At 37.6% G+C, this 24,504-nt stretch overlaps 2 protein-coding genes across 4 annotated transcripts in view; one reads left to right on the top strand and one right to left on the bottom strand.

Moving 5' to 3' along the window:
- Positions 1-24,504, bottom strand: part of LOC129733885 (tachykinin-like peptides receptor 86C) — a 230,652-nt gene that overhangs the window by 9,475 nt on the left and 196,673 nt on the right. The window lies entirely within an intron of this gene.
- Positions 1-24,504, top strand: part of LOC129733887 (uncharacterized) — a 302,189-nt gene that overhangs the window by 276,317 nt on the left and 1,368 nt on the right. Inside the window, exons 2-3 of the mRNA XM_055695469.1 lie at positions 23,989-24,254; positions 24,312-24,457. The gene's annotated coding sequence lies outside the window, so the exon portion shown is untranslated. The remainder of the gene's footprint in view (positions 1-23,988; positions 24,255-24,311; positions 24,458-24,504) is intronic.

Genomic DNA, 24,504 nt, shown 5'->3' with positions numbered 1-24,504 from the left:
TTGGCATAGCCCCTACCCAAGTAATTCTAATGAAACAAAAATCACGAGGCGAAAACAGTCAGAGAACTGGAATTTCTCTTGTTAATTATTTAATTCATTTTAACCGCAATGAGGTTAACAACTCAAAATTTTTTGAAAAAGCACATGCTTTGTATAATGTGCGTGTAAAGTGGGAAATTTATAGGAAGTATGGCGGAGGTGAAAAGCATATCACCCAATGCCGTACTTGCCAACGTTATGGCCATGGTTCCAAATTCTGTAACATGGACCAAAAATGTCTTAATTGTGGAGACTCTTCTCACAAAAAGGACACATGTCCTGTGAAAGAGAGTAAAAATTTTCGCTGTGCGAATTGTAACGGCAACCATATGTCAAATTTTTATCAATGCCCAGTCCGTTTAGCAATTGTTAAGGCAAGGCAAGGTAAACAAAATTCAATTTCTCAATTAAAACCAACTTCAAAACAAAATTCTCCAAGCGTACCAGTGACGCATAGTTTACCTACTCCTTTGCATACCCGTTTAACTTATGCAAAGGTTACAGGTAGTTCGAACATTATACCGCCTAGTGTTGGTAGTTCGAAAATGACCGTTAATATGGGTAAGCAAAACACGCTAGAAAATAATTGTACACCTATTACTCCAGCTAATATTGCTGCCGAAAATATTTTTTCTAATGTCAACTGCCTGGGGCCTATTACGGCAGGTAAACTTTCTTTTTTGCAACAGGCAATGTTCGATCTTATGAACGCCATGTTGCAGGCAAAATCAATGTTTGAGCCATTCCAATAGGCACAAATTTTACTATTAAAATTGTTTCTAATTTAAAATTTAGCAATGATTTTAAATAAAACAATTAAAATATTAAATTGGAATGCTCGCTCATTGAAGGCCAATGAGAATGAGCTATTTAATTTTTTAACAGTAAATAATGTGCATATTGCAATTATTACTGAAACATTTTTGAAACCTAACATAAAATTAAAATATGATCCCAATTACGTGGTTCATAGATATGATAGGATTCAGGGTTCCGGCGGTGGAGTTGCAATTGTTATTCATCGCCGAATCAAACATCGTGCTCTTCCCCATCTTGAGACGAAAGTTATTGAAACTTTGGAAATTGAAGTTCAAACTGAACTTGGGATTTTATTTATTGCCGCAGCATATTTACCATTTCAATGCACACGCGAGCTCAAAAAATATTTTAAAGGTGATTTACAAAAACTCACCAGAAATCGTTCGAAATTTTTCATAATCGGCGATTTTAACGCTAAACATCGTTCATGGAATAATTCTCAAAGTAATTCCAATGGCGAAATTTTATTCAATGATTGTTCTTCAGGATACTATTCTATTTTGTCTCCGAATAGTCCTACATGCTTTTCTTCTGTAAGAAACCCTTCAACAATTGATTTGGTGCTAACAGATCAAAGTCATGTATGTAGTGATTTGATCACACATGCTGACTTTGATTCTGACCATCTTCCAATAACTTTTTCTTTATCACATGAATCAGTTTTAAACCCTATGAGCTCTGTTTTTAATTATAACAAGGCTAATTGGGAAAGATACAAAACTCATATTGAGAGAAATTTCAATAATGAGCTTGATTTGCAAAACGAAGTGAATATTGATTCCGCTTTGGAAGCATTAAAATGTGCGATTGTTGATGCCGGAAATTATTCTGTTCCAAAGGCTCAAGTGAAATTTGATTCATCAATAATTGACGAAAATCTTCAACTTCTAATTCGTTTGAAAAATGTCCGCAGACGTCAATATCAACGTTCTCGTGACCCTGTTTTTAAAACTATTTATAAAGATTTACAGAAAGAGATTAAACATAGATTTACTCTTCTGAGAAATTAAAATTTTTAGACTAAAGTTGAAAAATTGAAACCATATTCAAAACCCTTTTGGAAGCTGTCGAAGATTCTTAAGAAACCTTCAAAGCCTATTCCAGTTTTAAAAGATGGTGAACGTTTTCTTGTATCCAATGAACAAAAGGCTCAAAGACTTGCTCAGCAGTTTGAGAGTGTTCATAACTCAAATTTGAATTTTGTGAGTCCAATTGAAAATGAAGTCACACGTCAATTTGATTTAATTTCTTCCCAGAATTTTTTACCTGCAGAAATCATTGAAACTAACTTGAATGAGATTAAATCAATTATTAAAAATTTCAAAAATATGAAAGCACCTGGTGACGATGGAATCTTTAATATACTAATCAAACATCTCCCTGAGAGCACAATGGAATTTTTAGTGAAAATTTTCAATTGCTGCTTCAAAATTGCATATTTTCCCAAATTATGGAAAAATGCAAAAATTACACCCATTTTAAAACCGGATAAGAACCCAGCTGAAGTTTCAAGTTATCGACCAATCAGTTTGCTTTCTTCAATAAGTAAACTGTTTGAGAGAATTATTCTTAACAGAATGATGTCACACATCAACGAAAATTCAATTTTTGCAAATGATTAGTTTGGATTTCACCATGGGCATTCCACAACTCATCAATTGCTCAGAGTTACTAATATGATACGAGCTAACAAATCTGAAGGTTATTCCACTGGAGCTGCTCTTTTAGACATAGAAAAAGCATTCGACAGTGTTTGGCATAAAGGTTTGATTGCGAAATTGCAAACTTTTAATTTTCCAGTTTTCCTAATCAAAATTTTAAAAAATTATCTTACTGATCGAACTCTGCAGGTTGTCTATCAGAATTCAAAATCTGATAGATTTCCTGTCAGAGCAGGTGTACCTTAAGGTTCAGTCTTGGGTCCAGTCCTATACAACATATTCACTTCAGATCTTCCTGATTTGCCTCCAGGATGCACAAAGTCATTGTTCTGCGATGACACAAGCATTTCCGTAAAAGGAAAAAGCCTTCGTGTCATATGCAGTCGATTGCAGAAAAGTTTAGATATTTTTTCTTCCTACTTGCAAAAGTGGAAAATCTCTCCCAATGCTTCTAAAACTCAAATGATAATTTTTCCTCATAAGCCTAGGGCTTCTTTCCTCAAGCCAAACAATAATCACGTTGTCAAGATGAATGGGGTTATTCTAAGTTGGTCTGACAAGGTTAAGTACTTGGGACTAATTTATGATAAAAAACTTATTTTCAAAGAGCACATTGAGAGTATACAAGCCAAGTGCATCAAATATACGAGATGTTTATATCCTCTCATTAACAGGAATACTAAACTTTGTTCAAAGAACAAACTTTTGATTTACAAACAAATTTTTAGACCAGCAATGCTTTACGCTGTACCGATCTGGTCAAGTTTCTGTTCAACAAGGAAGAAAACGCTCCAAAGGATTCAGAATCAAATTCTGAAAACGATTTTGAAGCGTCCTCCTTGGTTTGGTACACTCGAATTACATAGACTTACTGGTGTTGAACCATTAGAAGCTATGTCAAATAAAATTATTAACAATTTTCGACAAAAATCGTTGCAATCCTCAATTGCTACGATAAGTTCTCTTTATAGCCAATAAGTTAGCATTTAAGTTAGTTGTAAGTTTACTTCCCCTTTTCTGACAAGTAGGTTTAAATCCTAACGAATGATAAGTCCTAATTGCGAAAGCAAACAAATCCTAACAATTTAAATTACAAATTACTAACAGTGTTGAGAAGTCACCATTTGTGATTGGACACACATACTCATTATTTACTAATATTTATCATAAATACTTAAGCTACTAGCAAATCCCCCTTTAAAAAAAAGTGGAAGAGGTTGTTTATACGAAACGACCGCAAGGTTAACGTAGAATTACGACAGCCTGTCTTATGTCAATAATTTTGTCAATAGCTTTGGAAATACACTCGATTAGGGTTAATCATTTTAATGGTGTGAAGCGATATATTTTTCCGTATTTGTTTCGTATATTATTTTTGCTTTAAAAATAAACAGAATCCGTTGGAAACTAGCTGAGTTCAGAACTTTTGAAAGTGGGCAATATTCGTGACGCTCTCGACGCTTTCGGTTTTACAGTTTGTACCCCTATATATGTTGCCGTAAGACATAATTCTACGTCGAAAACGCACTAATCGATGTGCTCAAGTCGACTCTGTTGAAAGAAACATAAAAAAAATCGTATGATCAATTCATAAATGTTTGATATTACCAGACCGTTGAACTGTGCAGTAACAGTTAATAATTTCAGCCTTGTTAAATGTTTAAAATAAACAAAGCAGAAAGAATTTTAATTTTCCGAAGGTATCGTCGGAATCCATGGTCAAGTATATGAATATGAAGATTGTTTGCATTTCATGATACTGTAAGAAGACGGAGTTTAACCAGAGAAAGGCCGGGATCCTCAATCGGCAAAGATGCCCCTTCTGTAAATTGTTATGAACCATGAGTATGATCGAGATGCTGTAAGAAGTGACTGGTTTGTAATGATGAAAACTTACAAAACATTTGACATTTACGGATTTGTTTCGCATATACCGCTTGTGATGCACAGTGTTAATGAATCGTAATATACATCACACTGCTGCGCAATTGCAGCAGCATCAAACTGCAATCAAAGTTGCAATTTAGTAATAACCATTCATTATGCTCTTCAAAATATATTTAGTAGCCTTGAAAAAGACTGGTTGCTGCAGTTGCAAATTTCATTGAATTATCGCATAAATGCTTCATGGTCCAGATAGCGCGCGATATCCGCCCTGACAAAGATTGAAACCCGGCTTTTCTTTCTTCTTCACGATCAGCAACCAACGTCCGTGTGGTATCGGCACAATCATGGAATAAATTATACATAAAACACAAAGCGCACATTCTTAGTCAACTAGGTATATTCTGTCGACCTTGTTAGGGAAAGAAGCATTGTGCGACCAATCAGAGGTCGACATTTGCGTTTCGACAAGGCTTGACAATTTTCAACAGTACAATCGTTCGAACTATCAGATTACAACTTTCTGCATTTGGACGGGTGCTTGGTTGATTTTCCAATCGATGACTGCAAAAATGACGAAAATCGGTTGGAAACTGACTGAGCTTAAAACGGTTGAAAATGGACAATTTTTGTGACGCTGCCGATGTTTTTGGTTTTTGAAATTGGATCGCTATAATGAAACTGGTCCCCTGTATATGTTGCCGAAAGACGTAATTCTACGTCAAAAAAAATGCGGTTAACGGCGGAAGTTGTCAGACGAGGCAACGGCAAACCCGAATCATCCTGAGAGGTCTCTCTGCCTACGTCTTTAAGTAAACCTCTCTTATGATCTTCTATGAGATGTGCTGTACGTATACCTCACACTCACTGTCATCCGCAACGGGCTTGTATGAATATTAGGGTGGGACAAAAAATAAATATCAGCTCGCATGCACTTTTCGTGTTCCTTATGGGTCCCACAACTGTGTAACTTTTCAGATCGATCGGTGAAACACCCGATTTGCGCCCGATTTTTAAAGTTTCCATACGATTTTATATGGGGAAATTCACTTCTTCAAAACTTATTCTCTATAAATTCCCAGTTGGGTCCTAAAAATATATCGATACATTATATTTGTAGGAAATTTTCCTGGGAAAAACTCTTCTGGAAAACGTAAGGCGCTACGATGCTTGTAGAAACAACTATTCACCCCAAACTGAATGAATGTCTGACGGACGGCTCGCAATTTAAATTTTCCAGCAACACTGCTACAGCATGCTGCTATTGCAGACTTGCTTAAGTTTGAGAAATAGTTTCGCGTGGAATTAATTTTCAAAGTATGATTTTTGCTCATAGTATCTTCGGGGAAGCCTCCAAGATAAATTTAAGAGATATCATTTCTCATCACATGGTTGAATTTGCAACAGCAGCATGCTGCAGCAGTATTGCTAGTAAAATTCAATGGTGAGCCGTCCGTCAGACATTCAATCAGTTTGGGGTGCATAGCTGTTTCTACAAGCCTCGTAGCGCGTTCAGAAGAGTTTTTCCCAGGAAAATTTCCTACAAATATCATGTATCGATATATTTTTAGGACCCAACTGGGAATTTATAGAGAATAAGTTTTGAAAAAGTGAATTTTCCCATATAAAATCGTATGGAAACTTTAAAAATCGGACGCAAATCGGGCGTTTCACCGATCGATCTGAAAAGTTACACAGTTGTTATAGGATCCATAAGGAACACGAAAAGTGCATGGGAGCGAAAAAATAACACCATCGCTTTTTCCCATATAACCGTGTCCCAGTCTAATGGATATGTGATTCCTCTATGAGTGACTCACCCGTTTAGTACAACTTGGATGACCATCACTCACCAGTGATGGAAACGAAACGAATATGATGCAATCGTCGTTTATTCATCACTTGTGCACTTCACGAAGTGTACAGGCCGGGACTAAACTCGAATCCTCTCAACCCATAATGAAATGATGATAGGGTGCACAGGTTTCTGGGAGAAAACAAACACATGACTAGACTACATCAGCTCTGAGAAGCGATTCGATCGTTGCGTTTGTCTCTCCATAGGCCGGTAGTTACGGGAAGAAAGGATAGCAAAAGGAGAAAATCATGTCGCCTGAACAGCAGCAGAGGTTGGGTGCGGTGAGAGGGAATGAGTGGGGGAAGGAACTACTTCGGCAGCGGTTGAGTTTAAGCGAGAGTAGGAGAGCATACACTGTCATTTTCTTTCTTTTTCTGACAAAAAATCATATTCATGAGTCAAAAGAATAAGGATATAACAAGTTCTGATCGCTTTCTGTAACAGAGACGAATAACTTCATATACCGAGTTGTGCACATTGAGAACCACGTAGTGTGGTGTACACTAATGAATAGAAATATATCGTAAAGAGGAAAGCAAAAAGAGTGCACCAGCACCAATACTTTGTTTTTCGGATACTGACGACGATCTCAACGCATCCTAGGCTTGTTTATATGTATTCATTAATCGCTAGAGGTGATTTTTTTCCTTCGCTGTCACTCACAGAGTCCACCTACCCCCAGGGAAGTACTTAGGGACCATAAAAGAAAACTTCCTTCAGATTGCATCGAGCTAATCACTGTGGTGAATGACACAACCAGACTTCCTGAAATCTCGCTCGCACAAAGAAGAGACAGTGTGCTTTGCGCTACAAGTCTCGTTTCTCATTCAGTCGCTTCGTGCTGTGTGCAGCGTGCGAGCAAGAAAACTTACCATTCGTACGAGCCATGTCTCGTCGCATGGGAATTTTTATTGCGACGTACACGAAGATATCTCGTCTCTCAACTTAACGAGTGCGGTGCATGGGCGTCGCGTACTTGAGACAGCTTGCGTGCAAATTCTCGTGAGCTCGTCTCGCGAGCTTGCCTCGCATGTTGCTTTGCGCTAATGGTGCGAGAAGGAAATTGATTTTGCGCAGAAGGATACAGGCAGGGGATTTTATGCTTTTTTTTATTTACGGTGTTATAGCAGCATGCATCAAAACACCGTTAGAATTATCAATGATATAACCTAGTTCATTTATTTATCAATTCAAAATTCTATGATTAATTCATCCGACTTTTGTTAACATGAATTAAGAACGTTTTGTTACTATACTTATTATGCTAACGGTACGAAAATGCACCGGATGCAGAGTGTTACGTTGGTTAACAGAAGTGTTTCTTTCGTCGGTTTAGATGTCATTGACTATCTTATGATAGAACTCTGTTTTGTAGTTCTAAGGATAAAAAATGTGGTTTGAAATTACAACATAAGTTTTTCGGGAGTTAAAAATAGTAAAACCATTGAAATTGTTTATATTTTCGAGTACATGTTGATGTTGGATAGAATATTCGAATTGAGTACACTAAAGTCGCTTTTTATGCGGGGGATACATGCCGCGTAAAAAAATGTGTAAATTCCGGAATTCGCGTAAAAAAACCCGCGTAAATTCTGCAATCCGAGTGAAGAGGAACCAAAATCCGCACCAAAAAAAAAAGTAGGAGGTTGTATCCAAGACACGACCGCATAAATGACGTAGAACTACGTACACTATTAACAAATGCAATGAGTGTTTCATTACCCTAGTAACACAACTGGTTTTATCAATGTTTCATAGCGCTTTTTGGCTGTATTGAGCGCTATGAAACTTTGATAAAACCAATATTTTTACTTGGGTAATGAATTATAGTGTCTACTAATGAAGGGTTGTGAATTTCGTGAACCGGATTCAGCAGTTAGCAGAACGTGCCGAGTTAAAAACCATACACAGCACACACACACAAATCATACCATATCATAGACGCATACACATCATACCATATCATACAGACACATACACATCATAGCATATCATACAGACACACACACATCATATCATATCATACACACACATCATACCCTACACACATCATACCATATCATACATACATACACACATCACACCATATCATACACACATCATACCATATCATACACACACACAGCAAGCAAGCGACCAATCAGAGGACGTTATTTCTATTTCAACAAGGCTTGACAATTTTCATTAGTGCAATAGTTCGTAGATTCAAAGAACATTTTTCTGCATTTGGGCAGATGCGTGTATAATTTTCCAATCGACTTCTGCAAGAATGAAGAAAATCGGTTGAAAACCAACCGACCTATAAGCATTTGAAAAGGGACAAATTTCGTCCCAGTTTTTCTATTTGCATCCCTGTGTGGTATGCTAAAGTAAAACGTAGTTCTACGTCAAAAAAACCTGTTTATTTGCCTTGAAAAAGGCATTTTGATGTTCAAAAGCTGTAAACGCTGTTTTCGCATTCAGTAAATAAGACGGCCGCGACAGATTGTATTTTCTTGGATTCAGCACATAATTTGTTCCGACGCGTACCGGTCTAGCTCACAAGACGAAATAACTGATCGCGCGTACGTTTTTTTCCTTTTATACTTGCACACTGGCAACTAATGAGCCCAACCCTCGCATCAGAAAATATCACGCAATGAGCAATTATCTCAAGCCATTTGCGGCAGGACAAATGAACTCATTTTATAAGTTTGGATTTATCACGGCTTGCCACTGCTCGTCAAAACCCCCTGAAACGATTTTAAAACACTAATAGCCACGGAATTCGAATGCGGTCTAACACAACAGTTTAACTGTCGGTTAGAACAAGTTAGGGCACCGTTTCCGAAGCAAAACGAATTTGTTATTATTTACTGGGTTCAATGATGGCAATTTCGGTCACGGGTTTCTTTAAAACACGTTTTATTATGTCAAAGCCGACGTTTCAAGGATATATTTCCTCGTACTCAGGGCAAAAACGAGGAAATATATCCTTGAAACGTCGGCTTTGACATAATAAAACGTGTTTTAAAGAAACCCGTGACCAAAATTGCCATCATTGAACCCATTAACTATTTATTGGTCAAACACCGCTTAACGTTATTATTTACTGTTCATTCACTGGGCTCGAAAAAGCCTTCGTTGAATAAAATTGAATTAACTTTCCTCATAAATTTTTCAAAAGTCTTTAAAAAGACTGTTTCTGAACTGCGTGATAAAGTTGTGTGCTTGGCCACGGCTGAAACCTTCACTGCAGCAAATTTGTTAACTACAGGTAGCCTTCCGACAGCTCATCACTTTTATCACAACTATTTTTCTCCAGCTCCAGTGTTAGCGCCATGAATCAATCAAAAGATTAGAGTTCGTTGCCCAATTGAAACAGGAACATCCAGCGTTCCACTAGCAACAAACAGCAATACTCCGACACGTGCTGGCCTAGCTCACAAGACGAAATAACTGATAGCGCGTTCCTTTTTTCCCTTTTATACTCGCACACTGGCAACGAAAGGCAGCAAGCAACCAATCAGAGGACGTAATTTTCGTTTCAACAAGGCTTGACAATTTTCAATAGTACAATAGTTTGCATAATCAATCAACACTTTCCTACATTTGGGTGGAAGCGTGTATAATTTTCCAATCAATTGCTGCAAGAATCAAGAAAATCGGTTGAAAACAAACCGATTTATAAGCATTCAAAAAGGCACATTTTTCGTCCCCTTTTCGTTAATAGTTTTTGTATTTGCATCCCTATGTGGTAGGCTAAAGAAAAACGTAGTTCTACGTCAAAAAATACCGCGTAAATTCCGGAATCCACGTAAAAAAAACCGCGTAAAAAGCGACCTTAGTGTATAGATATTGCAAATCAGGTTCTGAGGGTTCGTGATAATCTGATCGTAGTAATATAGTTTTGTGAATTCTTCCGATTAATACACCTTCAGAAGGGTCTGACGACATATATCGTATGTAGGTACGGTAGGCAGTCTATACACCAGAGAGACGCAGAGACACTCACCGTTAAGGCAACTGTCAACATCAAAACGGATAACGGCAATGCAAAATTATACAGCTCGCCCGTTTTGATGTTGACAGTTTCCTTAACGGTGAGTGCCTTGTCATTTCTCTAATATACAGTTTCACTAAGGTACAGTACGGGTGTCTCGCTCAGTTTGTGAAGCGATAAGACATCGTGTGGTGCGCCGCAGTCTCTTACCAAAAAAAAAAGAAAAGAAACCTCTCGTCGCTTCAGTAAAAAGCGCGTGTACAGGAAGTCTGTGTACACGAGAAAGTCTTACGAGCTGTAGCGCACGAGCTGTATCAAGTATGTACAGTACGGGCGTCTCGCTCAGTTCGTAGTGCGATGAAACATCGCCTTGCGCATCGCAATCCGAACCGAAAGAGAAGCGAAAGAGCAACCTGCAAATTGCATGTGACTTGTCTCGCCTCGTCGCACATACATAGAAATTCTACGAGCGAGAGAAAAATTTCTCTCGTCGCTTGAAAAAAAAGCGCGTGCACAGGAAGTCTGGACACAACATAAAATTGTTACCCAAGTGTTACATCTGCAAGAGGTGAGGGGGGGATTAATACAAATTTCTGCATAACTCAAGAACTAATCAAGCAAATGGAACCAAATTCGGTACATGAAGTTTTTGGGAGCCAGAAATATTTCTGGGTGCCAACAATGTTTTATGGTGGTTCGACACTCCACTCTACTCTAGAGGTGGGGAGGGGAGGGCAATGTTTACAATTTTCTGTACAACTAGACTAAAATGATTGGGTGCACCTATATCAAAAATTGACCCAGGGCCCCTCTTTTCAATTCTGGTTTCTGAAATAAGACCCCACTTACCGTAAGGTGCCCTAATTCTGCGCGACTCTCAATTCTGCGCCCTTCGTATTAAAATGTTAAAAAAATATCAATTAAATGCATTTTTCAAAAATGATGTTTGGAAGTGATTTCCTATATATTAACTGTTAACTTTCTGCCTATGTTCACTTTCTTACTAAACGGCATCCAAATTTTGATACGAAGTGCGCAGGATTAAGAGCCGCACAGAATTAGGACGCCCCACGGTACAAACCTGAAATCTAAGATGAAGACTTCCGGTATCCGGGAAACAGCCTAAAATGACCGAAAATTTTTCCACGGTGCACCCACAGACCGTTATTATAAAGAAAATGAACCAAAGGATCTGAGCACACCATTCGATTCGTTATGACGTCCTGAATCTCTGGTCACGTTTTTCAACCACCATTTTATGAAACTATACTTGGAATGTGTAGAAACTATGTTCAATATGATCACGATTTTTCGAGTTTAACCCACTGCGCACTGTGGAATTTTTAAATATCATGAAATATAATACTTGAAATGTGTAGAAACTATTTTGGAAGTTGTTTCATAAAATGGTGGTTGAAAAACGTGCTTTACAATAAGTATTTCGTTGTTTTTATGTCACTTTATTCTACTTTACGACCTTAAAAAGGTCATTACTCAAAAATGTACCGTACAACGATTTTGAAATTTTGAACACAGATTCAGGACGTCATAACGAATAGAATGGTATACTCAGGTTCTTTGGTGCAGTTTTCATAACAACGGTCTGTAGGAGCACCGTGCATTCAGTATCTGTATTTTCTGAACTAGTATGATGCCTAGAAGCCAAAAATTGGCCATTTTGGATTCTAAGATGGCGTTGAAAATCAGCCCTGCCCATCATTTCGAATTCTAAGGAAAAAAAAATGGGCAAAACGAAATTGCATGATCAGCTAGAAATATAGATAGTTGGCCAGCAAGCAGCCATCAGCGAGCAAAGGGGTAACGAGCTTCTGACTGTCTGAATGTTGAACTTTCAATTAATTTAGTGTTAAAAAGATTTTAACTATTATATAACAATCTTTCGCAGTATTTTACTTGCAGACTAAGATATCGGAGTTTGAAAACTGTCCAGTCGTAATAATACAACAAGCACTTTTTGTTTAAACATCTGTTGCAGCTACACAAACCGAGCTCGTGGATGGTTGAAAGCAGCGAAACTTAACTAAAAATAGTGGTTTCAACTAATGATATACCAATTATTGTATCACAAGTTTTGGCAACCTTCGTCATTCGATCAAAACATTGGTGGTCAAAATCCGTTCAGTTGTAGTCACATAATATACTCTGGATGCAACATCCAACACCGTGATATACTGTTGCGTGCCTGAGAGTGCGCTGCACCTCCTGCTACCTGCCTCTACCGACACGTGCAGAATTTTTTTGTTCCCAGCGTACGTACAGCGTACGGCAATTCGATTGTCTTCCAGGTCGCAACACGATACCTACGCGTTAGCCTAACACGCCCCACTGTGAGTCAACAGCGGTGATGTTGTTTTCAATCGGCTCGGCTGAACACATGTAACCGATCGTTACAGAAAAATCAAATGTTTGTTTAATTGTATGAAATGTACCTAGTAAACGCTCACCTATTTTTCATGTAACGTACTAAGCTTTCACAGTTCAACTCTTACACAAAATCGATGGGCTGTCGCATACGGGGCGAAATTAGTCGACTAGCCGCCATACCAAATTTGAACTACGAGCATTGGCGGCTATCGAGTACGCGCCAACAGCGCATTTAAATTCAGGCGAGCGAGTGATAAAGAGGTGCGAGTTTTTTTAAAAAAAACCTCAATTAATCCACCTAGCGGTCAGACTCAGCCTTTCTCATTCAAACTTATTATTTGTAAAAATAGATTTACATGAATGCTTAAATCCAAAAAGGTATATTCACTCTTTGGGTTCTAAAATATTGATGTTGTAATTAAAGTATAAAATATGAAATTTGACGTAATGTTAGTGCTTCAGAAATAGCGAAATATAAGAAATGACTCTTAATTTCGAACAATTGATTCACGAGCGATACCGGGAACGTTCAAATAGTACGATACCACATTTAAATCATGTTGAGGCCATATATATTGATCAAAGCTGCTATAGTGTAGAATAGTCTTTGAATTTCTTTTCTTTACAAAACTTTTGAACAGTATATCAAACTTTTTTGAAGTTTGTTATTTGTAAGTTTGAGAGATGACTCGTTTGTATGACACTAGTTATGTTCAAATAAGTCGTGTAATGGACTTTCGTTGTTTTACAAATTAAAACATAACGGTTGCTTAAGTTTTATTACAATCAAATAAAAAGGGAACGTATGAGGAAGACCAAACTTTGAAACCACGTGTTCAATCATAATTCATCAGTTAACCCTTAACTATCCCGTTCATTCGATATCAATATTGTTCAAATCTGTTGTGTTATTTCTAAGATAATAAAGTTTAGTGGTTTTCACATTTCGATACATTACAGACGAAGTTACATTCCGATTACAGCAAAATTTCAATAGGGTGTTATGAGGCAGCTAGACCTTTCATTTGATACTAATTCTGTGGAAATCGGGTCAACCATCTCTGAGAAAAGTGAATGAGCCCAAGTAGTCATCAGAATATGTTTCTTTTTATAGCTGGATTTCACATTTTTTAACATAACAGGAAAAGTAATAATCCGTTCGCAAAAAAAATCATTAGGGTCTTATGGGGCAACGAGACTTTCCATATGACACTGATTCTATGAAAATCGGTTCAGCCATCTCTGAGAAACATGAGTGAGATTAAACAGTCTCCAGAACACGTTTCGTTCTGTAACTTCAGAACCATATGTTCAATCTTCATAAAATTCAAAAGTTGAGGGTTTTTAAGGTAGCCCGTTCATTTGAAACCAATTTTGTTCAAATCGGTTGTGTAGTTTCTGAGATATTGATGTTTCGTGATTCGTACATTTTGATACATAACCTCTAAACTAGAAATCAGATTACAATAAAATTCAATAGGGTCTTATAAGGCAACTAAAACTTTCATTTGCAATTAATTTCATTGAAATCAATTCAGCCATCTCTGAGAAAATCGAGTGAGATTGGAAGAGCGTTACACACACACACATGCAGAAAATGTTCAGCTCGTCAAACTGAGTCGAGTGGTATACGACATTACCTTTAGTTTTTGCAGTGATTGCTATACCTTTCTAGGAGAAAGGCAAAAAGTGAAATGATAGAAATGACTTTTAATTTCAATTTCAATCCCGAGCGAGGCCGCAAACATTGAAATAGTACAATATTAAATTTAAATTATGTCGAGGCCACATATTTTGATCGTAGCTATAGTTTTAAACAGTCTGCGGGTTTCGTTTCTTTCTATAACTTTCAAACCACTTGTTTAAACATTATGAAATTCATTGTTTAAGGGTTTGAAAGCCCATTTATTTGAATTCAACTATGTTCATAGCTTCTGAGATATAAAAGCGTTTTTCACATTCTGACGCAGCGCCAAAACTAAAACTTTGATTACAATGAAATTCAATAGCAACCTAAGCGGCAAATAGACCCTTCATTTGACACCAAGATAGAAAGAATCGGTCAGACCATCTCTGAGAAAAGTGAATGCGAAAGAAAGGTGCACATACACACGTGCACACCCACACACAAACATATACACCTATACATGAAAATGCTCGATTCGTCGAACTGAGTTGAGTAGTATATGACATTTGGCCATTTCAATCATTTTTCTACCTTTTAATTAGCCAGTGATCGTTAGGAGAAAATCAATATGTTTACTTTCATTATGTGGTTCCACATTTTTATGAACAACGGACACAGTTACAATCCGATTGCAAAGAAATTCAATAGCAACCTATGGGGCAACTAGACCTTTCATTTGACACCAATTTTGTGAAAATCGGTTCAGCCATCACTGAGAAAAATGAGTGAGTTTAAACAACCTCAGGATAACTTTTCTTTACATAACTTTTGAACCATATGTTCAATCATAACGAAATTCAAAAGTTAAGGGTTCTGGGGGCAGCCCAATCATTTGAAACCAGTTTTATTGAAATCGGTTGTGTGGTTTCTGAGATATTGATGTTTGGTGATTTTTACATTTTGATACATAACCTCTAAACTAAAAATCCTATTACAATAAAATTCAATAGCAACCTATGGCAACTAGACCTTTCATTTGCAATTAATTTTATGAAAATCGGTCCAGCCATCTCTGAGAAAAGTGAGTGAGAAAAAAAAGTTGCACATACACACACACACACACACATACACACATACATACATACAGAAAATGCTCAGTTCGTCGAAAGGGGTCGAGTGATATATGACATTCGGCCATTGGGACCACTTTTATACCTTCGGTTTTTCCAGTGATTGCTATACCTTTCTAGGAGAAAGGCAAAAAAGGTAATTGGTGGTAAAAGATTGTTGAACCGGAGAAACCGAGGAGTAAAAGAGGAGTAAAAGAGGACAATCATAAGAATTATTCAGGTAACCACGGAAATAAGTGATTAATTCATCCGCCACCGTAAAATACCTCTGAACCTGGCTAATTTTGGGAAAATTTCCCGCCCATAGGACCTTTTTATGCTACACACTTAGAATTCGATTTTGACTTCGGTGAAAAAAAATGCCGAACAGGTATGGCTAAACTTCATTTTCACTGAAAAAATCAGGACAAGATCACATTTGCATAAATTCGTGATACATTTTTGCTGAAATTTTCGTTAGATATATATTTTGCGGAAAATTCGGCACTTCAAATTACCGTGTACTCCTGCAAAATCGAGTACAACCGAAGTCGGTTGCAGTTTAGCCGAAATTTTGCAGAATCATATTAATACTACCGACATTCAGTTTGTTGAACTGGTAGCCATTTTATTTGTTTGTTCGTATAAACTATAATATTGCAATTGTACCTATGAAAATGGATGAAATACTGGAGCTACTTGGTAAAGCTGATGTAAGACTGGTTGAAATTTTTCGTAAGTAACCAGAGTTTATGTCAAATGTATTGTTGTAGGAAAGTGATAATACGTTGGTTTGTTTCCATTGCCACCAACAAATTCGAGACTATGTTGATGAGCTGGAAAGGCATGTTAAAACCCACGTTAGACAAGGTCACTTTTCTCCGAATCTTACGTTTTACGATTGTATGGTTCGTAAATGTAAAGCTAGATATAATCACTTTACATCGCTTAAGAGACACATACAAAAAGGACATCCGAGGCAAGCGCGTTTACTGCATGAAACACAACCGGCACCGTTAGAAAATAGTATTTTAGCGTCACCGGAATCAGCATGCCTAATCCAGGAAGGCGCAGAATCCACGCAACTTCCATAAATCTGAAAAGACATACGCCTGACATTTGCTCTGATAAGCATGATAGTGATTGCAGTCTTACTATTAAACAAATTAAGCACTCAATATCATTGGGGATCTGTCGTTTGGCCCAGGATGTATCACTTCCACAGACTAAAATTACCGAACTAATTAGTATTTGTGAAATGGTTATAAAATTACTATCAGAACTTTTCCAAAACAAATTCAAAACTTTTTCAAAATCAAATAATATCGATGAAACGACCGACGAAGTATTAAATTTCCTGAATGATATCAATTTCCCAAACATGTTTGAGAACATTCGCACGCGACAGAACCAGAACCAAGTTTTGAAACAATTAGCCGTTGAGATACCACAGCCACAGGAAATGATGCTTAACACTCGCCAGGATATCCGACATGTGAACGGAATACCCACGACAGTCGCAGTGAATGAAACATTTATGTATATTCCGATAATTGAAACGCTAACCCTTATTCTTCCAAATAACTCAACCCGAAAACTCATTGATGATGAATGTTTTTATCTTCATGAAACACAAGGCGTTATGGAATATTCATCATTTAGGTCAGGCTCCACTTTCCAAAATAGTGAATATTTTAAATCGTTTCCTGAAGCGATCCGTTTAAGCATTTATCAGGACGACGTTGAAGTTGGTAATCCACAATGTTCTCGAGCTGGAATCAATAAAATTTCTGTATTTAACTTCAAAATCCAAAACATTCCCGAGAAGTGGAATAGATCACCACGAACTATTTTTCCAATAATATATTGTCACACACTAGATGCGAAAAAATATGGTTACAATAAAATTCTGAAGCCATTGGTTGCGGATTTAAAATAACTTGAAAAAGGTATAACCGTACAATACGATAATGAGGAATACATATTGCGTGCTGCTGTTGCTATGTTTTGCGGGGATACTTTAGCTTCTCACGAAGTGTTTGGTTTGCTAGGGCCGCAAGCCGCATTGTTTTGTCGCTTGTGTACCAACTCTAGAAGAGAATTTCGAACGAATCCTCAGCAAAAGTTTGAACTTCGAAGGATAGAGAAGGTATGATTCGAACCTTGAAAAGTTAAGAGCCGGAGAAATTAAATCTTCTGAATGCGGTTTACAAGATAGCGGATGTGTTCTGAATGAATTAGAGAATTTCCACGTAACTCAAAATTTTGCATTAGATGTCATGCATGACTTCGCGGAAGGTGTAATTCCGCTAACTATTCAGCTTGTTTTGGGTCACTGCTTTGAACAGAAAAGGCTCGGCTTGGATATAGGCCAAATAAACCACAGAATCAATACTATTAAATATGGCTATGCTGACAAAAAAATCACAGGAGGGTTGTGTGCAAAGCCACGACCGCAAGGTTGAAGTAGAATACTTTTACAAGAGAGTTAACCCGGCTGCTTGGCATGTCAGTCATTTTTCCTAGCAAATAAATGTTGACCGCTCATTGGCAGTATTGAAAATTCTGTGCAAATGAAGTTGAAGTACTACTCAATTTCAGTTTGCACATATAAATACGACCTCACTGAACAGGAAAAGTACAAACTCTTTGCGGCGCAAACAAGTTTCAACAGTCAGAGTATATGTACATAGGAATGCAAATGAAGATAATTAACTTTTGGTTAAAGCTCAGAACGATAAAATATTAAATCTTCAATTCATTTGTTTGGTTGTCCTAAAAAGAACAGTTTGTTGTTGAAAATAAAAACCAGATATGACGCTGATTGCATCTTTGTGTTACGCCGATAGCGGGCGTTATGGTGAACTTGCGTATGACGAAGGTATCTTATTACTTGTTTTATTAAATGGGAGAAAGAGAAATATTGTAATATTTTGTAAACATTTAATTCAAACAATATTACCAAATCGTAGTCAGGCACTCTGATAACAAAGTTAAGCCAGCAGAAGTTTTGATTGCCAAAATCCAGGATGCTTGTGTAGTTGCCAAAATAAGGCAGAGCTTCACCGGAGGAAGGCCGAAACCTTCAACCGACAAGGAAGCTCCAATAGCAGAAAAATAGTGGTTTCGCATTCAGGAACGGCATCGTAGTTAGGGATTCTATTCTATTCACCCGGCCGTAGATTAATGTACATCTCTACTTGAGGCTGTACATTAACGTACGGCCGGGCGAATCGGTTCGCGCCGCTTTTCGCGTTTAGCCTGGCAGAGGCCTAATGCGCACGGCCAACACAATTGAAAGGGGTTTTCATATTGAAAATTAGACACGGCTTTACTGGAGTAAGTGTTGGCAAATGCATCTACCGCTAATACCGCCGCTATCGTACGAAGGCGCGTCGTTTCATGTGGGGAATAATATCAACAAAGAAAATGACGCGCGTCTAAGCACATCTGAACTGTTTCGCAATGCCGCTTCCATTTACTTTCTTATAACATCGACCTCAGGGAAGTACCGGCTGCACCTACCGCTGAGGCTGTTACCATACTGCTACTGGTACCCAAAGCTATTAACTCTTCAAATTAAGTGTTTTATTTGTCCTCAAAAGAACAATTGTTCAATTCCATACCGGATATAATGCAATCGCATCTCTGTAATATTACCGATAGTAATATTCTTTTGAACAAAATGATCCAACTTTTCCATTAGAGGAAGTGCCGGCTGATTTACGGCAAAAATCTCGTCCGATCGCTCGCGTTGGTGTTCAGTCTGGCAGAGACCTGAGACGTGGTGACCAACCACAGAGCAAGTGATTTGTTTAATTTGAAGGCAGCCACAGGCGCAACCCGCTGCTATCCTCTGTTACTGCTGAGTGCTGAGTGCTGATATTTGCTGCTACTGCTGTCAACGTTGTGGACGGTCCATCCAGCTTACCTTCCGTCTAATGAATGTAGCTAGTTTTTCCAGAAACACTCTTTTATAGCCGAAGGGTGCTAAGAAATAGGCCACGCCTTTCTTTTCAGTTATACCATTTTCTAATGTTCTTTAGACGAATTATTCCACAATTTGCATTTGATTTTTGTATCCAGCGAATAAACACCGATGGTACTCTCACACACGCAACGATTTAACCCCTAACCGTATTGCGCTTGTAACATCAAGCGATTTCGTTTGCTCGCTGTTGCGTTTTGCATCATGTTGCGACTTGGCAGCTGGGAGACGACGAAATTCTGTTCATGCTGATTGATTGAATTGACTTTATATTAGCTCTGCATAGTGCTTTTGTGAATGCGTTCTAACAGAGCAGTTTGTTATTCAAAGTCGGTTATGTTGATCGCAGCCTTTGCGCTGCCCCAACAGTGGGGGGTTAACTCAATAAAGTAAAAATGAGACAACTACAACAGAAATTGATTGCATCCCGCACAGAATGTCTGCTTGTGTTGATGCCAGAAAATTATTAACTTCCAATTATTTGTTTATTTGCCTTGAAAAATGCATTTTGCGGTTCAAAATCAGTTGTTGATCACAACCTTTGAGCTGCCCTAACAGTGGGGGAATTAAGATACACGGACAACATGCACTGTGGAATCTTTTTCACATTCAGTGAATTAAACGGGCGCGACAGATTTAAATTGCTAGGATCCAACACAGAATGCTTGCTTGCGTTGTCAAAAATTATTAACTTTCAATGAATTGTTTATTTGCCTTGAAAAAGGCATTTTGATGTTCAAAATTGGATTTCCTGATGGCAATCTTCATGCTGCCCCAACACTGGGGGGAATAATGGCAGTCTGGCGACACACGCTGAGTAGAACCGCGCTGCTCCTGAGACGTGGTGACCAACCACAGGGCTAGTGCTGCTGCTAAGGAAGGACGACTTCTGTCGTCGCTGTCTAGAACTATTATGAGCGGCTTCGGCTGAAACAGGCTCTTATACAGGCCAAATAGCATGTTTTCAATTGCAAGGTATATGATTCTGTCGACCGTGCTTGGGAAGCAATCATATAACGACCAATCAAAGGTCAAATTTTGCGTTTTGACAAGGCTTGACTATTTTTAATAGTACAATAATGTGAATTATGAAATCGCAATTATCTTCTTTTGGGAAGAATCTTAGAAGATTTTCCAATCTATTGCTGCAAGAACGAAGAAAATGCATCGAATACTAACCGATTTATTAGCATTTGAAATTGGACATATTTTTCACTTTTTTCGGTTTTAGATTTTCATTTCACATCCCTATGTAGCCGAACTTCCTCAGAGAAGTATTCTACTTCAAAAATCGGCCTTGCGCTAACATTACAGACTCTATGCTGATGAAACCGAAACAAAATAAGCTCAAACAAACTGCCTCTCAGAATACATGTTTCTTACGTGCATTTCCATTCTTATTCTATCATAAAATTCCACCAAATGACGATTGCATTCTCTTAATAGGCCATCTTATAAACATACAAAGGATTCTTGATTCATCGATAATATCAGAACACATGCTTGCCTGTTTAGGGGAGCACATCAAGTTGTTTCAGAACATATTTTATCAAAAATTCGAGCGAAGGATTAATAAACTTCACCACCTGGACCATTACGTTGAGTGCGTTAAAAGAAGTGGTAACATGAAACAATTCAATTGTTTAGTATTCGAGCAAAAAAACAAACCATTGAAGGATCAAGCCTCAACGTGTCGCAACTTTAAAAATATTTGCAAGAGTCTTGCGAATAGGCAATCTTTTTCTTCATGCATAGATATACTAGACAACCCGTTCTGTGATAAAATTATTTATAATAATGGGAAGCTTATTCGCAGCGAGAATTGCTTGAGTAGAAAGTTTGTCAATGAACCATATGTCTTCAGACCGAAAACAGTAACCATAAATGGTGTTGAGCTAAGGCCGAATTTAATTGTGTGTATAAAGAATTTTCGAAATAAACTTTATCCTTGCTTTGCCATTATAAAAGAAACTAGCTGAATGTACCCGGCCTTGCTCGTGTAAAAATTTCTGCTTTTTCTATAATTTCCTATATTTTCATATATTTTTTGTAACCCATAATTTCGAATAATATTTCTATTTTAGTTAGGGCCATCCACATACCACGTGGACAGCTTTATGGGGGGGGGGGGGGTTGGCTAATGTCCACGGTCTATACAATATTGTTAGAATTTCTATGGGCAGTTGTCCACGGAGGGGGAGGGGGGGGTCAAAATCGTTAAAAATCTGTCCACGTGGTATGTGGATGGTCCCTTACAAACTTGCCTATATATCACCTTTTTCGTTTCTCCATCAGGAGCTAAAGTGAATGAATTTGCAGGTGAGCCAACCCTCGAGCAAGCGACATGTATTGGACCGCAGGAAAAACACGGTGATCTATAATCTACTTCACATTGTTTAATGGGTCGTCCCAGTGACGCCTTGTTTCGTTGCAAAGTTTTGGGGGGTCCTGTGCAATATGATTGAAGATCCTTTTTTGATTAACAATCGATGCGGAGGCATTCCAGCTGGGTCGAGTAAGTTCAAAAATTCTGTTGAAAAATGAATGACCTTATCAGCATATTCAACGGTATCGATTACCTTACAATGAACTTAAATTACACTGAAATTACCTAATCAATGGCCTAAGGTCACCTCTGATAGTGAAAATTATTGCTTGCTTTGTCTTCTCGTTATACTTTTTTGGGTAAACAATATCAATATCATCCCTATAGTTGAACATCAGTCTTCATGAATTGATTAACAATTTGGAGGTAAGGGGACTATCTCCACATTTTCCAAAAAGTTTTGAATCACTTCCAATGCAGAAAAACTAGAGATATCGACATGATTCAACCATTTTACTCAGCTTCACAGGTTTTCAGAAAGCAGAAATCGCGAAATTGATTTCAAAACAACGTTTCAATATAACGTCCAAGCATTCTTCTGTATTTTAGAAACCTTTCCGGAAAATGTAATCCGCCATGTACGATTTGAAAATTTGCGCCGGACATGAATATTTGGATTCTGGACGTCATCTTGATATCGAAAGTATACATATTGCCGAGCATATATTCAAGGAGGACATGAAAGATATCGTACTTTTTCAAAAAGTTACCAGGGGGCACTAAAAGACCTGACTTTCTTATAAATTAAGACCCCCTTCCTCTTTCATAGTTGCCCCTCCCTCTTTTTGACATCATGTCCCGGTCTCTGGAAATCAATTTCCAGCCTCCAGACATGATCAAAGGCCTAAAAACTATCGTATTCCTTCAGCAAGTTCCCCTAATGCATGAAAATTGATTTTTTGATCAATTAAGACTCCCTTCTCCTTTGGGGGTTGCACCTCCCTCCCCCCGCATCTTCCCAATATTTCTGTGACCACTTCCTCTATTCAAAGAACACGTATGCCGAATTTGGTTGAAATTGGTACAGTCATTACACATACATACATACATACATACAAAACTTTTTTTAAATAAATAGCTGGATTTTAGGAGCTTTTATCTTATTCGATCGATGCTTTTAACCAAATTTTATTTCGGTAATATTTGAGCTTCAGCAATTTTTCCAAACATATTTTTTATCCAAAACGCTAGATTGGACTCTCCGTTATCAAATTATGCAAGAAATATGTCAAGAAATCGTTCCAAAAACGGATCAAAGCAGGTTGGATGTTTAGAAACATTTGCACGAAAGGTGATTTTCGGCTGCAAACAGACGTCACTACGATCCAAAAATGGCTAATATTCGGAAATATATGATAGATGTTCGTATGACGACGCTATTCCCATTCCGAAAATACCCATATCGCCAAGTATATAATTCAATTAATAATTTTCGCAGATTTCCAGAAACCGAAAGTCGGCAACCCAAGTGTCAAAGTACCGTCAGACTCCGATAACCGGTTCTTAAGAGTCATTTTTGCTCCGAAAACACCAACATTGGGGGGTTGGTGAGCATTTTCCACAGTTTTAAATGGCTTCTTAGAAACCGGAAGTCGCCATCTTGGATTGAAAATGGCATCGAACATCATGTTTCGGTCTCTGGACATCAACTTCCGGCCTCCAAATATGACCAAGAACCCGAAAATCATCAAATTTCAATGAAAGGTTTCCATAATGTATGAAAATTTATTACTTTTAACCCCCTCCTTCTTTAAGGGTGACCCCTCCCCCTATCCAATATTTCTATGACCACTTCCTTTGTACAAAGAACACGTATGCCAAGTTTGGTTGAAATCGGTTAAGGCCTTCGAGAGTTATGCTGGAACATACATACATACATACATACAAAACTTCTCTTTTATATAAATAGAAGATAGAAGAAGAAGATAGATAGATAGAAGATAGATAGATAGATAGATAATAATAATTTCTCGAAACCGAATTTGCTTACTGCTGACCATATGCAATACAGAAACATATGATACTTATCTCCAAGCATTTTGTGTAAACGTAACCTTACAATGTAACTTTAGTAACCTCAGAAATACAATTCTTCTATTTAGAAGATATTCACTATCACACAACTTTTTCGTTCTGGATGCCAATTGGGAGCAACTTAAAATATATTTCAAGGCGCACATATCAACAAGATTATTGAGTAAATCATAAACAGTTTTTTGTTCAAGTTATTTTCATTGTTCCGTTTTTCAGGTGAGGACGAAATATCCGATCTCGAAACATTTTTTTCACTGGATAATAACGACTTCATTAGACTAAAATTAATAAACGCACAAGTAAAAGCTATACTGAATCTTAAAAAAAAATATCAAGACGGCCTTTATAGAGAAGAAATTATTGAAGAGGTTTACATCAACGGTGAACCGGACACTGCTCATGCAACACATCAAACTACAAGCATATCTGCAATCGCATCAGTTGACAAGCCAGAGTTATATAAATCTATAATTTTAGACAAGGTAATTCAAGTTTTTATATTCAAGTTAAGGATCACATATGTCTTGTTCTGATTTTAGACTGTGGATATAAACAAGATCTTTGGCATTACCACTGAAGGTATTGCAGTCATGGAGAAATTGAAATTTGCTACAGCAATTACTGATAAGCTCATTACAAAAATTACACACATACTTTGTTATTTTCTCTTCTTCATATCCGGAGGGTTTGTGTTGATCGAGATCTTGATCTGGAAGAGATTATTTTTTTTTA

Source organism: Wyeomyia smithii, chromosome 1 (genome assembly GCF_029784165.1).
Source record: "Wyeomyia smithii strain HCP4-BCI-WySm-NY-G18 chromosome 1, ASM2978416v1, whole genome shotgun sequence".
Lineage (NCBI taxonomy): Eukaryota > Metazoa > Arthropoda > Insecta > Diptera > Culicidae > Wyeomyia > Wyeomyia smithii.
Note: the sequence above shows the minus strand (reverse complement) of the source record. Positions and strands in the feature narration are given on the sequence as shown.